This window comes from Coturnix japonica, chromosome 5, assembly GCF_001577835.2.
Source record: "Coturnix japonica isolate 7356 chromosome 5, Coturnix japonica 2.1, whole genome shotgun sequence".
NCBI classification, from domain to species: domain Eukaryota; kingdom Metazoa; phylum Chordata; class Aves; order Galliformes; family Phasianidae; genus Coturnix; species Coturnix japonica.
Window position 1 is genome coordinate 46,983,269 of NC_029520.1, and position 17,738 is coordinate 47,001,006.

At 45.1% G+C, this 17,738-nt stretch overlaps 1 protein-coding gene and 1 long non-coding RNA gene across 2 annotated transcripts in view; both read right to left on the reverse strand.

Annotated features, from left to right (window-relative positions):
• The window catches only part of AKT1 (AKT serine/threonine kinase 1), a 68,833-nt gene extending 62,984 nt beyond the window's left edge, over positions 1 to 5,849 (reverse strand). The window contains exon 1 of the mRNA XM_015865475.2: positions 5,423 to 5,849. The gene's annotated coding sequence lies outside the window, so the exon portion shown is untranslated. The remainder of the gene's footprint in view (positions 1 to 5,422) is intronic.
• Positions 5,850 to 7,369: 1,520 nt separating this feature from the next.
• Positions 7,370 to 12,953, reverse strand: LOC116653500. The gene is made up of 2 exons (XR_004307483.1): positions 12,870 to 12,953; positions 7,370 to 7,810 (listed from the first exon to the last, which is right to left on the reverse strand). It is a non-coding gene; the product is annotated as an uncharacterized LOC116653500 (long non-coding RNA).
• Between the last annotated feature and the right edge of the window lie 4,785 nt (positions 12,954 to 17,738).

Consider the following 17,738-nt stretch of genomic DNA (forward strand, 5'->3'; position numbering starts at 1 on the left):
ACTCCCTACCTAAATAACTCAAAACAGACACATTTTCAATAAGTTTTGGCCATCTCACGGCTGACTATCACACAAATGATCTTCATCTTTCTCTCCCTCATTGAAAGTAGCTCTTCCCAGACACATCAGCTTTTATTCTTTTCCTAAATTGAATATTATTCTTTTTTCTGCTTGTGATATAGTTCTGCTTTTCTTTAATGACTCCTGAGCTCTCAGAGGGTCCATTTGTTCATCCAATTTGGTACAGCTTAGGCAATAAAAAAAAATCTAACTAGTGGCACATTCTAAGCAATAACTAAGTAACAACCCTTGTAACACGCCAGCAAAGACCTGGCTTTTACTGGTCTCACTCCAAACACTGAGACATCACATTCCCACCAACAAATATATATCATCTCTGCATGCATTTGGCGTGTGTACATCAATTATTTGTGAGCACGCAGGTGATACTCATCAGAAACCAGATTAAAAAGCAAGTAATTTCACATAACTCACTAAGACACAACCCCGAATAGAAGAAGCAGGTGGTCAAAATGAATCCAATCCAGAACTGAGACATTAGCAAGGACAGAGGGGCCTGCACCATTTGTTGCCAACGCTCTAAAACTATTTTCAAAGCAAGAAAGTCAAACTTGAATGGTCACTAGAAGCAGAAATTGACTGGTAGGAGATGCGAGAGAATGAAGTCAATCCTAGTATTTCTGCCTATGAACTTTAACTATTTATCGCTATTTCCAGTAACATTTTATGTTTTTGTGTGTTTTGTTTTTTTTTTTCTTTTTTTTCCCCTAAAAATGGCAGATATTTTTCCAAATTATGAATCTGCCATTTCTGACTGCTTATAATTATCATCTCAAAGAAACAGATACGACGTTTGCCCGAGGGAGGGAAAACACACACAAAAAAAATGACATTGGAACAAGAGACTTGTAAGAATTCTTAATTTCATAAATAAATATGTGAGAACCATATGCTGTAGAATAGAGACCAGCAACCCACAGCCACCAGTTGTCTTCGAACAAACTCCTTCAGATCCAGAGCAATTAAGACACAACTTGATGAACACAGCAGGCTTCCACTCTCCTTTCAACAATGCATGCACAACAGTCGCGCCAGCTACATCTACTTGTTGACATCAACGAGAGACCAAACCTTGCTAAAGGCTTCACTTAAGCATTGAGAGATTTGCAAAGTGTTGAGCAAAACCCCTAAGATTATCACAGCTTAGGTAAGAAAACACAGCACCAAGGTGTGAAATGCATCTAAGATGGTGCTGTAACAGAAAGTGGGGTCTATGTAGCCTACCTCTGTTTCTTCAGTTCAACAATTTCAACATGTAAAGCAATCAATCCTTTTCAGGATTTATACTTAAAAGGAAAAAGAAAGCTACGAACCACACTAGTCTGTAGAAAGGACCATCCTTTTACTAATACCAAAAAAAAGTGTGATGGTACAAAATCATAGAACCCCCAACTAACATACTCCAGGTTTATGTGTGTTAACACTTGCTACGATCACCTCCTGGCAGCCTCCTGCTCCTCACAGCCTAAACTGTCACCTCAGTCTGAACCAGTGACTACGCAGACCAAAAAACAGCAAATCAGAAACGAAACCCAAAGTTCAGAGGAACTACTTTTTTCCAGTTTCTGTCGTGCCCAAAAAGCCTGGACTGCCCTCTGCCTCCAGTTCCTATACAAGAAGCATCCCCCACTTGTTAGTGCAGCACTGCCATCAGGGATGTGTCTACCTGCACAGCTCCTTCCACCACAATGCAGCATCGGCTCCACCTTGTTCCCTCAGCAATGCCAAAGCATTTCTTTTGTAAGGGGGAACTGTTCTTAGAGCTGGGAATGCCTTCTCGCTGTGAATGTCCAAAGACACAGCTCCAACAGCAGCAAACTCACTCTATCTGGTCCTTCAAAATACACATCCAAGTTGTGCTTAATAAATGGATTTAAATAAAAGGCAATCAAATGGAGGGCTAGCAAGTAATGGTAATTTCCTGGATTAGAGGAGTAAGTTAACTACAGGTCAGTGTGTTTCTGAAGATGTGTAAACCAGAGAAAGTTCCATTTGCATAAAATCTTTAGAGAGAAGAAAAAAAAAAAAGAAGAAGAATTACTACAGCCCTCATTTATGGCCATCTAGGAATGGTTCCCAGTGAGCAGAGGGCATCTGAGGTAAGTATGACCTGGCTGCTTCAGTCTGTATCTGCACATGACTGACTACTGTCAAAAGCCAAACAACTCTGTCTTTCTCTCAGCATTCAGTTTGCTGGACTTTCAATACGCTTTCTGTAATACCTTTTTCAAGACCAAAATACTCCTCACACAGCGGAAGTGCAGTACATCACAAATAGCACAACATCAGCATTGTATCGCAGTGAATACTGATCTTATGCATACATTAATTCCTCAAAGGTTATTAACTTTCATAGGTAATGAGATAACTCACCTCCCTGCGCAATGAAACAATGAAGCCTGCTTTAAAGAGTCAGCTTAAACAGAAGGTGGAACAGAATCATCTTGCCTCTATTTGGGAGATCTCCTTTTCTCATATGCTCTCGTGCTTAGATTCACGTTCGCTTCTTCCCAAATATCCCTGAAATCAAGAGATCAATCTGTCCTACTCAATTTCCCTTCTTTTCAAGGTCAAATTTCATATTCCTTTCTATTCACACCCTAAAGCAGTGCAGGAAGGAAATTCATTCTCCCATTGACGCTGAATCTGAAACAAGCTTACGGGATGTAGGAGCATCATGGTAATGACTTCATCCTTGGGAAGGAGTAAGGCTCTGTCAGAAGATGATCAAACCCACCAGCCTCAGTCCCATCCCTGTCTCACTCAGCACAATGGCTGTGCCAGTCAGCACAGATCAGGAAGCAGGTTACAGCAAAGCACGCTCCTAAGACTATTGCTTTGCCCATCCCAGACTGGCAGTCCTAATGCCCTCATATGACACATATCCATGCATGTTCTCTTAACATGCAACAGCAGAACCATTCAAAAAAGGACCCAAGCACCCACCTACCTACCTTGGTTTCAAGGCACCGTCACAAGAACAGCAGGGGAGCAGAGGTGCGTGTTGTGGGGCCCACACATCACACCAGCAACCTGCGCTCTCTTTCTGCATCATATCCCCGCTCTCCCTTTAAGCTCACAGCCAACTGTATCCAAACGGCACAAGAGCAACAAAGTTGGGCTCCAGCAAACGTTTTAAGTAGAGCGTACGGAGCAGTATCTCCACCAGGCTCTGACCAGTGAAGTACATCTCCTGCATTATGCAAATCCTACCCAGGAGAAGCAGCGCTTCCAAAGCACTCAAGGCCTTGTGAACTCACAGCGGCTTCACACCATGACCTAGTTACTCAATCTGGGCAGACAGCTTTCAAGAGAGAACAGAAGGACCAGGTTGTTCCAGCATCTTAGCTTGCTTTACAAAAATGCATTGTGGCCCATGAGTTAGGCATGGTCACAAATATTTTGCTACTAGCTCATGTGATGTTCCATTCAGAACAACACCATGTCTAAATGAGTATTTCATGACTGTACGTGCAGCTTATCACAAGGTTTAATAATGCTTCTCTGACACTAAGAACTGCGGGAAAAAGCAGTAAGTGGAGAAAAGATCTCTAAAGCCACATCCACTTTTCCTCCAATCCGTCAGCACAATCTAGGTTTACAAAGCTGCAATTTGGAATGCCTGTGCTCTCACGTCTCCACTAATCAATAGACAGGAGGTTGATTTGGTTCAGGTGAGGGGCCAGAGTTACGACATGCAGCTGTCTGAGCTTCAACCACAACTGCAGTTTGATAGGACAAACTGAACTGCGTATTTCAAAACTAAGCAATGGCAGAAAAAGAGATCTCTTCATACTCTCCGTCAAAGACATAGGCTAAACAAAATCTTCTTTATGTTCCAAAACAAGAAGAAGGCCTTTTACAGTTTACCCTCATATAATTTAATGACTGTGCTGCTCAGAACTTCTGCACCGACTTAAGATGCATTTAATCAAATCCCGTTTCAAAGTATTTATAACGGAAGTTTTGTTCCGTCTCCCAAACAAACCAAGTCACTCATGAACCCATTTAATCCTATTTGTAATTACTTACAGGTTGTTTCTATAAGCCAGCAACGCCGGAGCTACAGGTTACTTGTGGACACTGGATCAATTCTTAGATTCGATTTACTGCTGCAGCTCAGAACCTAAAGCAGTTCTATAATGTACACAAGGAAAACCCTCCTGTTTAAAGAAAATCAAAGGTAGTTCCACGGTGCCTTTAAATCTATTAACTCAGACAAATGCTGTGGCTGTCATCAGGAAATTAGCTGCTACAAAAAAGTAATTACTAGTCATAGGCTGCGTTACGTTTATTTACCTGTAAACAAATATTCTTCTGAATTAAGTCTTAGTAACGCCCCTTTGTAACTGTATTTCAAAATGTACATCCCTCCTGGTGGCATAAGTACAGCAAACAAGAGTAAAGCAGGGATTAGCTTCTTGTATGGGTGGGATGGAAGAAAAATAAAGCAGAGAGAAAAATGGTTAAATCCTTTCCCAGGGGCAGGGGGAATCCCAATAAGGTGCAACCTGCATCTGTACCTTTGTGTCAGTAAAAACAGACAGCAAATACAGCACACACTGTTAGAATTCTGAGCTCTACAAAGAACCCAAAGGAAAAGTCCTGGAAGTCTGCAGGAACGTTTCAGCGATTGCAGAATTCCACCTGGGGGGCGGAGGGGGGTTGGCTGTAAGCAGCTCCTCGCAGCTCTGCACAACACCGCCGCAAGAACTCAAAGCAATGGGGCCCAGCAACACTGCCCAGCACCACCAACACACGGAGACTCACACCCCCGACTGTAAACACTCCCCGATCCTCAACGCAGCGCGGAGCCGCACAAAAGATAAAGGGAGAAAATGGGGGCGGGGGGAGTAGATGGAGGAACGATCGGCCACTTTCTGTGCTACACTTTGGGAAATGCCCCGTGCCTCCCTCTGCCCCAAAGCCCCTTTTTCCCTCGGAGATGCTCGGGGACGACGCGGTTGCAGCAGGCCCAGAGGGCGGCCGGGGGAGCCCCCCACCCCGCAGCACTTCCATTCCCCGCATCCCAGGGAAGCCAACAGCTTCCTGTTCGCCCCGAGCCCTCCCGCCCGGCTCCGGGCCGCAGCCCTGCCCCCCCCTACCCCGTACATACACGCACACCCCCGGCGGCCCCTCGGTGCCTCAGCCCGGGCCAGCAAAAGCCCCCGCCGCGGCCTACGCGGGTCAGCGGGCGCCCGGCGGCCGCCGCCCGGGGAAGGAGCAGAGCGGCCGCCTCGCCTCGCCTGTCCGCCCCTCCCGGCCCCGCACAATGCGCGGCGGAGCAGGCCCCGGCGCTTCCTTCCCCCGGCCCTTCCCACCCCGGGAGCGGGTCACTTACATGGCTCCGGGAGCCCAGGGTGGAGGTGATGGGAGGGCGGCGGCGGCGGCGGCAGGGGAAAGAGGCAGGGGAAGGGGAGGGAAGGGGGGAGCGAGCGAGCGGAGGAAGGGAGAGCCTGGCGGGCGGGCGCCGAGCGAAGGCCTAACTGGGCTCACGGCAGCCGCCGCCTCCTCACCATCCCCGGGCGGCGGGCGGCGGGCCGGCTCCTCCTCCCCTTCTCGCAGGCGCTCGGCCCATGGGGCTCACACGGGCTGCCGGCTCTGCCTTCCCCGCCGCTCCGCCTCGCTCCTGCCTCTGGCCGAGAGGAGGAGGCTGCCTCTCGCTCAGCAGCACCCCCGGAGCCGCAGGGCCGAGCTCCCCGCAGCCGGAGCCGGGCTCGTCCCACACGCTCTCTCTCACATCCTCCGGGTCCTACCGCCGTCGCTCCGCTTCCCGCCCGCCCCGCCGCGCTGTGGGGCCGCGCTGTGGGGCCGCCCTGCTCCGCCTCGCTGCTCCCCTCAGCCCGCCGCCTACCCGGCCCCGGGCCCCGCTTCGGGCTGCCGGCTTTGAGAGGCACCGCCGGCCTCTACAAGGGGCGTCCGGTTGCCAGAGCCTGGGTGTGGGTCACTTTATAGTTTCTCCTGGCTTTGAGGTGCGGGTGTCTGGTCTTGCCGAAGTGTTCCCAAAGTGTTGGCAATGAACTCCAAAAAGCAGGCATCAAGCACGGGGCCACGGTGGTTTCGTGGCACCTCTGCTGCTCAGAAAGCATGTGGCTCCTGTACAGCGCCAGAGCAACTTTGTGAAGCTTTCCTGAAGCCGTACAAATCTACTTAACACGCTGCAGGTTTTTCCCTGCGCCTCCTAAATCCTGATTGATTCAATAATGCGGTATCACTTAGAGGATATTCCAGTATCCTTTCCCACAGCAAGGGGGGCTGCCTGGGGACAGGGTAGCAACCCAGGCCATGAGTCTAGGTGCTGCATCTCAGCCTCCTTGCTGCTTGCTAGGCCGTTCTGCTCTCAGTACACACAAATAATACAGTCACAGAATGGCTCCTGTTGGAGGGAACCTCAAAGCACACCCAGCTCCAACACCCTGCTGTGGGCTGGCTGCCCCCCACCAGCTCAGGCTGCCCAGGGCCCCATCCAGCCTGGCCTTGGGCACCTCCAGGGATGGAGCACCCACAGCTCTCTGGGCAGCAGTGCCAGGGCCTCACCGCCCTCTTAGAGATGAATTTATTCCTAACGTCTAACCTAAATGTCCCCTGCTTTAGTTTAAAGCCCTTCCCAAACCATTACGGATTGCTGCAGCAACGAGAACTGTCGCTTGCAGCAGGGCAGTATTTTGTCAGATTTTAAGAGCTGCTCCGCTCTGAAAAACGATGTTGTGGAAATGGCTTTGACAGATTTATGATTTCTCTGTGCTTCCAGTATCAAAATTTTCCCTGTTTACTCATTAAGGGATTTTGTTTATTTTCTAATTGACAGTGCCATAAAATCTAACTGGGCCGTAAGAGTGCTTTGATTTGTTCAGAAGCATGCGATCACTGATGATCGTGTTTCTGTAATTGGAAGCTCGTTAGAATTTAGAAAATGCCACATCTTCCCACAGCTTTGCACTGTTAACAAAATAAAGGTGCGTAAAATGCATTTACATCAGTAAAGCTGGGGAACGCAGCTCTGCATTTACACAGGCAGCAAATCTATTTGACATACTAAGAGTTTTTCCTGCGGTGTCATTGGGAATGATTGTATGTTCTTACTGAAATTCACATTTTATATCCTTCTTCCAATGTGATCAACTAGAAAGTCTGTCCAAAGAATTATATCCGTCACTAATTTTCTGAGTGTCCAGTGGATCATCAGATTCTGTGTATATCAGTGCACTAAAGGAGCTTGAAAGTGGAGAAAAGAATTAGCCCTTCTTCAGGATGGAGAGAAAAAAAGCCTAAGAGTCAGATCTGCATCTGCTGTCAGTAGAAAGATTTATACTGATATCAAAATGAACAGAATGAAATGGCGGAGAACTGTCCACACCCTCAGGTAATGGAAAATAAAATCATATTTCTACATACTGTGCATTAAGTTCAGAACATGAGGCATAGAATAAAATGTAGGTAGGTGTCAGAGATATCTTTAAAAGGAAATTGTCAGCGTGCAAAGCTCAGAGCTAACAGGGCACATACAGAACTTATGAGTACAAGAATATCCACTGGTGAACTAATTTTGAGCCTTCAGCCTGCAATTATGCCTAGCAGTAAAGTGCATGTGTAAGTACTGGACTTTACTATCTGTGAGACTCTTCTGTATAGGTGGGGGGGATCTCTGGTAACAGATCTGATTGCAGGAGAGCTTCTTGCCTTCCTTGCTCCCAGGCTGCGTGGTGATCAAGGTCATTAGGACTTCCCCCTGCAAATGAAGCAGCAGTTTTAAAAATAAGGTCATACGTAAACATTGTTTTCAGTCCCGAAGAGAAGAAAATAAACCTCTGTTGTTTGCTAAAAAGGAAGTGCAATTAAAAAGAAAAAAACAATTCAACACAAAGAGATTGTTTAGATTCACACACTGTTGATTTACCGTGATGAAAGACAGGTCCTTACTAAACAGTTTGGATCCTGATATGGATCTGATATTCCCCAAATGTGAGAGGGAAGTTAGATGCAGAGACAGGAATAAGGCTTGTCTCAGACACGGTGAAGTAGTGCCAATAAAAATACCCAGGTAAAGTAGGAAGTGCCTGGTCTGCAACAAGAGCAACTTTCTATCAGCAACGAACAAAAGCAGGCCTTTTCTTCAGTGGGAACAATGAAATCACTCAATAATTGTTATAAATGCAAACAATGTGTGTTTTATCACTCAGTTATCATCAAGGAGATTATAGTCTATAAACCATAATTTTGAGGGAAGTCCCTAGATTTCCCTGGGTGCGTCCATAGATTTCATCTGTTTGCTCTCATTTCAGGATAAGGTGCATCAGGTCATCCTTGGTATTGTATCACCCTACAGTAATGAACACAGGGGCTAATGGCAGAGAACGGTTGATATCAGAAGAATCATCCCCATCCATTTTTAACAATCATTGTGGCCTTCCAATATTTGAAAGGAGCATATAAACAGGAGGGGGAATGGCTGTTTATGAGGGTGGACAGTGATAGGACAAGAGGGAATGGTCTTAAACTGAGACAGGGGAGGTTTAGGTTAGATACTGAGAGGAAGTTTTTCACACAGAGGGTGGTGACGCACTGGAACAGGTTGCCCAAGGAGGCTGTGGATGCCCCATCCCTGCAGGCATTCAAGGCCAGGTTGGATGTGGCTCTGAGCAGCCTGGTCTGGTGGTTGGCGACCCTGCACACATCAGGGGGATTGAAACTGGATGATCACTGTCGTCCTTTTCAACCCAAGCCATTCTATGGTTCTATGATTCTATGATTCGATGATTCAATGATTCTATTATATAATTTGACATAACTGTTAACGTTATTTTTAAATGTTGAAATTATTCAGCTTAGGATTTAAAAAAAAAAAAAAAAGAGAGAGAAGAAAAAAGTTTTATACCCATTCAGGCGTAAAAAGAAGGAATAGAGTATTAAGATGAAATGGAATTACTGAGTTAACCACCAGTAGAACAAGTTCTGTTCTATGATGCAAGTAGCGGCAGCACATTTATGGGCCATCAGGAAATGTGTTCCTCCCTTTTTAAAAGGTGGGGTGTACTCAAGTGGAAAGGCTATGTGACAGCCCACTGGGGTTTTTGGACTAGATATTAAATGTTTTTAAATTAATGACTCTGGTTTGGTGTAGGACAAAAATACAGCTTAATGAATATGAAAATGAAGAGTGGGTTTAGTACTGCCAAATGTAATAGAGTTGTGCTTCTGAAACTGAACAAATCCAAGGTGTATTTCTCAGCTGTGAAACAAAAGCAGGCTATCTAGAAAGAACTAATAATTATAGTCATATTGAAACGTTGCGACTTTGCTTTTTAGAAACATGTCTTGTCCATAAAAGGCTGAGTGTCAGCTAAACCGGCACCTTGAACAGCAGTGGTCTGAATTATGCTGTTTGCAAGAGCGTTTTGGGGAGCTCTTCCCAATACCTTGTTAAAACCCCTTGAAGAGGTCAGGCAGGAGACCTCTGTTCAGTTGCAAGCTCCTGTTTCCTGGTCACCAGCATGCTGAAGCTGAGGAGCCCTGGGGAGGCACAATGCGCTTCCTCCAGCTGGAGCAGGAGGAAGAAGGTGCACTTCCCAGACCTGCAGTGAGCCTGTCTGGCTGAGTCAGGAATGGTGCTGACAAACTCCAATGTGAGAGCTGTACAGACCTCTTCATTCAGAATAGTGATAGCCATAACATAGGACAGCAAACACGCTGTGGGAAACGTAAACAGGAACTGAATCGGTTTGTATAGAAAATGCACTAGTTAGATATAGAGCATATAAAAATAGCATATGTATCACTTCTGTTCCGTACACCACCACATCTGTTTTTGTTGTTACAGTGATAACCACAAGTCCTACTCTAGACCAGTCACTCTTTGGGTCTGCAGAGACACATCAGAAGACACAGTTTCTGATATTGATGGACTGAATTCCACTTCAAAATGTTGATTTCCCCCCTTGTTTGTCAAGTAACACTACCTGAGTACTTAGTTCTGGGAAAATGCTTGAGAATTCTATAATTCCAGTAACCTGTGTGAGGAAACATCACAATCCCAGCTGTATTGAGAAGGGAAAATAATCTTATGACACTGAAATAGTGAACTTATATACACCAAACCAAAAGAAAAAACAGAGTACAAACGGTCAGGTTCCTGTTGCGTTCCTGTCTCTCACATATCCATCACAGATTATGCTCTTCACTTAAAATTATGCAGTTAAGCAAAATGTGGGCATATTAACTTGAGTGCAGTATTAGTGATTGATTGCCCCTGCAGATCTCCTTGTGGAAATGCAGAAGGAGCAGGAGCACAGCTGGGTGTGGGCACAGCAAGAGGCTTTTGGAGCACTGGTGTTGGCTGTGCTGTGCTCCAGGCAGAGCCAACGCAGAGCCAGTCAATCTTTCTTATGATCTTTACAATTTCCTTGAGATCAAGAGCTTCGAGAGCCGTTAATGTTTTAGGTATTAGGGCAACAGAGTCTTCGTAGATCCTTTAACATGTACCTGAGCCATTTATCCAGTGAACAGGCAGGGTTTTTTATTGTTATTATTTGTATATTAATGCTAGAAGAGAAGGGATTTTAATTTCCTCATTGCAATTTAATGGCATCTGCATGCACATGGGAATCAGCTACAACTTGAATCACCTCATCAAAATTTTATAGTTTGAAAACTTTGAAGGGCAGCATCGTTCTGGGCTGACCTCCCAGCTCCCACAGCCGTAAAACTGCACTTAGTGATGTTTTCATCTGTATTCACACCTCATGGGTGGAAGAGATCACACTCCAATGAACCAAGGAAAAGCCAGGAGAGAGGAGAAGGATAAATTCATATCTTCATATCATCTCTTTAAAACAGAGCCCTGCCTTGTCCTTGTTTCTGCAAGACACCAGCATAAAAACAATGGGTTTGTGAAGCAACAAGAGAGGTGTTTTGGCTCTATTTATAATGCAAGAAGTTGTTCTGTGAAAGGAAAGCCCTGGTAATATAATACTATATGGTGCAGTAAGTACAAACTCCATTCAGAGTTTGTACTTTTTTTTTGCTTTTTTTTTACCATCTCTGTCATGTATTTCCTCAGTGTCTGACTGGGTTTAACCTCATGAGTCATAGAATCATAGAATGGCCTGGGTTGAAAAGGACCTCAGAGATCATCTGGTTTCAACCCTTCTGCTATTTGCAGGGTCGCCAACAACCAGACAAAGGCTGTTCAGAGCCACATCCAGCCTGGATGATACTCCTTGTCTTCAGTGAGATCACTGAGATCTTCTCTTCTGATTTCTTGCAGTCAGAAAATTCTTGAAAGCTTTGACAAGCCTTTGGCTACATCTTTGCTGTTTTTGTTAGCTGTGCCTACATTTAGGTTTGTGGCTATAGAACTCTGTGGCCAGAGCAAGTTACTCCATCCTGCTTATAGGGACAGGGCTCCGCTCCAGGGCTGAACCTCTTCCTCTCCCCCCAGCCTGAAATTTCCTGTGGGTAAGAATGTGAGATGTGTCAGATCTGCTTGAGCAGTCGTGGTCTTTGAGGAGCTGTCTTCTAGTGCAGCGAATGGTGTGGAGCTCCTGACTCCACACTGCATTGGTGAAGGGTCGTGCTTTAGATTAAGTGTAAACAGTTCTCATGGGCTCAAAGCTCGGTGCTGCTCAGAGCTTACAGAAACCATTCTGGAGGACATCTCTGCTCTGGATTCCCTGGGAGGGAGCCCAGCACACATGTTCCAAGGCTGCTCTGTGATATGAATGAAAGCATGGTGAACTGGCTTTTCACTAAAAGCAGGGAGATTTAAGTTAGATGTTAGGAAGAAATTCTTAGAGAGAGATGAGGCCCTGGCACTGCTTCCCATAGATCTGTGGGTGCCCCATCTCTGAAGGTGCTCAAGACCAGGTTGGATGGGACCCCCTCACTGCAGGCAGCTTGATCTGGGTGTGCTTTAAGGTCTCTTCCCACCCAAACCATTCTATGATTTTTACGTCTGTGAATTGGTCTGATCAGGGGAGTTGCTTCCAGAACATATTCTCTAGTCCAAGATGTTAGACACAGCCACTGAAAAGGATGCTGCCACATGAACTGAAACTGTTCACAAATTTAAGAAGATATTAGGAATGAGAATCAGGCACATGCAGAAAGTCCGCAGAATTTAGGCTGAAAACAACTTACATTTCTGGTGCTATAAAAATTACCTATTTGGCTGTTACCCCACTTTTCAGTTCATGCCATATGCAGCACATAATGCTGGTGTTACTCTTGCTTTGTCCCTATTTAGGAAATCAGGTCTACCCCAGGACATCCTTCTGGATGCGTAGTTCCCCTGAAATCATTGGGGATTGCTTGAGGACATGCCTACAGAGAGCCTCTCCTATTCTATATTTACATGGCACCCTGCATAATAGGACATGAAACCTGATTAAAGCCTCCAAAAGCTCCTGCCGTGGAAATCAGTCTTGTTATTGACTGATGACTCAACATGTCTGAATTTAGATGGAAGAGGGCTACTTTCAATTCCCAGCTGTTTTAAAGGCTCTCTGCATAACCTCGCCAAGTCATTTAATCTCTGTACCTCAGACACTCCTGTATTTAATACAGAGAAAGTCAATAATTGATTAATTCCCTTCCCCCAGCCAGCTTTCTGGTTTTTGTGATGATTTGGGGGCAGATGCTGCCTCCTGTGAGGTGCCAGGCTACGGCATAGCACAAGGCAGTTCTGGCAATACTGTAAATGATAAAATAATAATCATGTTCTGTAGCATAGAAGCAGCTGTGATTGCCCTAATATTTGTCCTAGCAGAATCAGTTTTAAATTGAAAGCACACCTGGGATGATTCAGTTCCAGAAGAGGCTCAACATGATCCAGGGATTATGACAGTCACTGAGTAACTGAGCAACAGCATTTCCACTAGCAAAGTAAGAAAAGGTAAAATGAAAAGAGGCATTGATCTTTAAAAAAAGACCAACAGAATCCATATGGATCCAAATCTTAAATAAAATACCATCAGCCACACAGCTTTCCCTCTTCATGAGAACAGCTGTGGAAAGCTATTATTGTAATTTGCAAATAATGTTACCCCTTTATGTGTGCCATTGGAGATCTCTTTTTTTATGGCAAGTCTTCAGCTAGACAGTTTCTTACATAACAGCGCTATTTATTTATTTTTTCTTTAATTTCAGACAGTTGTTAGGCGATGGTTTTCCTTGTATAGGTTCTATTAATGAATAACCATTAGTTACACAGTTAGTTATCTGTGAAAAAATACCCAGTATTTTGAAACTGGGAAGATGTTATCCAGGTTAGAATATGTGCCAAGAGGAAAACATGAGAGCAAGCACATATCCCTGCAGGTATGCCATACAAGTTGGGCAGACTGCTATTATTAATACAAATCGCTTCAATTAAAATTGACACGTGAGATAATTAATAGCATGTTGATTGATAAACAAGCCCTCGCTCATTTTATCCAGGCATTTGTTAATTACCTGCCCGGTGCTGTAGCTGACTGCTGAGGACACACTCCCACAGGGGAATGCTGTGGGTTGGTTTTTTTTGCTGTGCTTTCCAGCTTGCTGGTACTTTGAATATAATAGTAATTTTTAAGCTGTGGGATATATAAAGTTTCAAAGGTTCGTTCATATCTGCATCACAGACGGCATGCAGTATGCTTTGTCTCACATTCAGTAGGGTAAATACTATTTGCTATGCGATGCTATAGAAAATTCTCACTTTATTTCCTTACCATCTTTGTTTCTTCCCTCCTCAATTTCCCCCCACACGTAAGACAGCACTGGTAGCCTCCACTGCGCTCTGTAGCAGCGAGCACACTGCGACACTGTTGCAGGGGTTCCCTACAGCAGTGCTTCCCAGTGCCATTGATCAAGCCATGAGAGCTAGTTAAGCAGTGCAAGGTTGCTCTAATTCCCTGACTCATCTCCTGTTCCCCCTGGAAATCATAATCGTGGTTCTGGGAACCAAACTGCAGTCCTATGACTGCAGCAGGATGGAGGTGCTTGGATTGCTGAGTCACCACGTTGACCCACACGGCTCAGATTTCTGTTTATAGTTAGCAGGAGTCTAAAATGCTCATTGTAATCTTATCACGGTGGAGGTACTAACTGCACATTCTCTGCAAATGTATTCAGCTTGGCTTTCTGCTCAGGGTTCAGATTCCCCAAGTCACTATATGCGTCATGTTTACAAAACCACATTTCACTTTAAGTAGCCTTGAATTATGATATTCTTGGGGTCCTTTATTTTATGCATATGTCATCTTAGAGCTCATCAGCATTCTGCTCCTGTATTTGCAACTGCTGAGAAAGTCAGATCTTAAAAAGCCGTAACTCCCCAACAATTTCTGCTGTCAATAGCTTGTTTAAGCTGTTCGGACACAGTAAGTCGTGTGGAGAAAAACTGAAGATCAAATTATTTTCAGGTATGAATTAAATCTATTTCTTTGAAGCTGCCAACACATCTCGTTGCTCTGCAGGATGAGATTCTCCTTGTTATGTATGGCATGCTTTACAAACACTGCTATTATATGAGCACGATACCCGTTTCTCAGTCTGTACTGCACTATGGTTGCATCTCTATGCAGTACTTCTGATAATGTTAGCTAACGAGCCCCACTATTTAACATAGATACTTTCTGTTCCAGTCTGGAACGTGACAAAGAACGTGTTTGTCATGTGCTTGACTGCAGAGACAAATGGAAATGCAGAAACACTTGAGCGCTGGTTTGTTTATAAAATTGATCTTGACCAGTCAGCATAAAATGCATCGTGTCAATGCAATTGCCATAATGCTCCTTCATTAGCAGAAATGATTCCTCTTGTATGCAGTGCCAGCAGCGGGGATGCTTCAGCCACCCTCTCACGCTGCTAACAGATAAAAGTCAGCTTACAATGCACAGCAAAATATCAAAATAGATCAATGTAAATAAAGATGAAGGAAGAGGAGACTCATGTTAGAGACTCATGTTAGAGAGGACACGGATGAAAAGGCATGTGACCAGTTTAAAATACGAATGAGCTTCTGTTAAAACAGCTCCCTTCAATGACCTTCTTTTCCTGCCATGTGACCAAATTCTTCAATCAGGCATTGTAAAGTAAAGGAATGTCAAAGTTGCCTCTATTTTCATTTCAGATCTGGCCGTGTTAGCATATACTTGCCATATTCATCTACTGCCCAAATCATTTCACTTTCTGCTGAAGTCAGAGTTCTTCCAGCCATCCTCCTGGCTCTGCTCCGCACCGCAGCGCTGTGGCTGCCCTTTAAAACCCCAGGGCCTGGGGCCAGCCAGCTCCGTGCCGTTATCGGACCCATCTGGGAAGGCAGCAAGTATTCTGCAAGCCAGCAAGTGGCTGCGGAAGAAAGCAGGGCTCTGAAAGGTCCTGCTCTGAAGGGCAAACCTTTCTGAAAACAGCCAGCCCAAGCTGTGCAGAGGGACCATATCCTGTTTTTTTTTAACCAGATGCCTTGCATCGGCCACAGAAGGGTACCCAGGGAGCTGCCCACAACTATGCAGCCCCTCTTGTTTCTCAAAACCCTCACTGAATTGCAGCACCAGTGCCAAAGGCAGCAATCTGGCAACTCCTTCCTCTCTGCACCCCCCTGCACTCACACTTCCAAGGATTGCAGAAGAATTTCTGACGTGCTCCAACACTGAACAAAGCAATCTCTGATCTTAAGAAAGAAAGAAAGAAAAAAATGGGTTCAGTTTAATACAGGCAACTGGCAAAGATTCAAACTGCATCTCGCTGTAGCCAAAGCAGTTCACCAATCCTGAGGAGAGAAGCAAATCTTCAGCTCAAGTCAGATGCCTCGTTATTCATTTCTCCTTATCTCGCTTTTCAAATCTTGCCAAGACTGCACCCATCCCTCTATTTCTAGACACTTGAACACCACCCCAGCAGCGCTGAGCCCTTTGGCAGCAGCCCTGCTCTCAGGTCACCGTATAACCTGGTGAGGGTGGCTGCATGCTGGCAACGTGCACCTCATTTGGGAGCAGCACCTGAAAGCATCCCTTGGACCGATCCCACCAGGCAAGCTTGTCCCATTGCAGGGAATCTGTAAGAAGAGCTATGGCGTGTGACAAATAATGTCATCCTTTTTGCTTTAGGCAGAGCTCGAGATTGAATACTCAGTCTGTTGCTGACTGCACAGCAGGGGCTTCCTCAGATTGCTGAGGCCAAAATGAGAGTAAACTGGAAGGAGAGTAAAGCACGTAGAGTGTGCAGTGTGAAGGTAGGAATTTCAAACACCATTTTGCTTCCAGTTTTGTTTTCCTCTCATATTTCTTTCCCCACACATCTTCTTCATCCTCCCTTGACTCCTCACCCATGTTTCCTTCAAAGATGCCTTTTTGGGATGCATCTGGTACTTGTTTCTTTCAGAGACGACTTCAGTCCTGCTGAAGACCATTGCAGGCCTGAAGGACTCAGACTGCATTAGGGAAGATCACATTTGAGCCCTGGGGGACACCTTTGTTTCTAGCAGAGCATCAATTCTAAAACCAAACCAGATGTATTTATTTCTTTATTTACTTATTGCATCACTTAGCTCTGGCATAGCTTCAGAGAAGGGCTGTATCACTTATCACGGTATATATTTGTTCATTACCAGTGGCTTTAAATATGGTCGCCTGCAGCTTCAGGGTATATGACAGGTTGAGGATTAATTTTGTTTCAGTGCTCTGTGTTTTAGCAGTGGCTTCGTGCATGGGCTTCAGGTTTGGGTGAGGAGTGCTTAAATGAAAACTCATTCTGCTAATACAGGACCAAGTGATTTTTTTTAAACCTTGCAGACCTTTCTGAACTGCAGGATTTTGTGTGATCCCTGGAGAACGTGTAGCACCAAAGCCTCTCTGAACAGCCTGGCTGTGCTTCTCTCACACTGTAGACAGAACAGGCATCACTGGCATTGATACATAATTTAGTCACCACCTTCAGGGTATGTTAATTTAGCAAATTTGCTAGGAATTCACATAGAGGAATTGATGATTAAATAGGCGATTGAACCAAAGAGCCCAAACGAAGCAGTTTGTTGCTAAATTAAATGCTCTCTGTGTCTAGACCACTCTCCTTGTTACATTTTAATTGACCTAATTATTTCCAAAAACACTCTTTTTGTTGCTGCTTTAACATTTAGATCATTCTGTATGGGGGCTGGATGTGGGAGGAGAGCTGTTCTGGTGTATTCCAACAGCGGAGAGTATTTTAAGCAACAACTTTGGATAGCAGCAGCAGTCACTGGGTGATGAAGCTGCAGAGCTTCCTGTAGACCTGGGGAGAACACTGTGGGCTCCCTGCTATAGCTTCTTCACTGTACAACCACATCCACTGTTAGCACGTCTTAAGCATGGACATGTCCTCAAGGAGGTCTTTTCAGTGAGGTTTCACTATTAGTGCTCAGACATTTTATCGAGCTGCTGCGATTTGACAAGCTAGCACTTGTCAGCTGAATCAAGCTGTTACAACCATGTGCATGCTGTAAGTGCAGGGGAATGGCACTTCTCGTGATGGGGAGAGCAGAGCTAAAACTGCTCACGCCTGCTGTAAGGAGCTATTGTTATTGCTTGTAGGAACAACTACCCATGTAGCTATTACATCTCGGCTGATGTGAGGTAGCTTGTTCACTACCTGGATCCTGCACTTGAGCCCCACAGAGACCTGATTTCCCCCACATCATACTA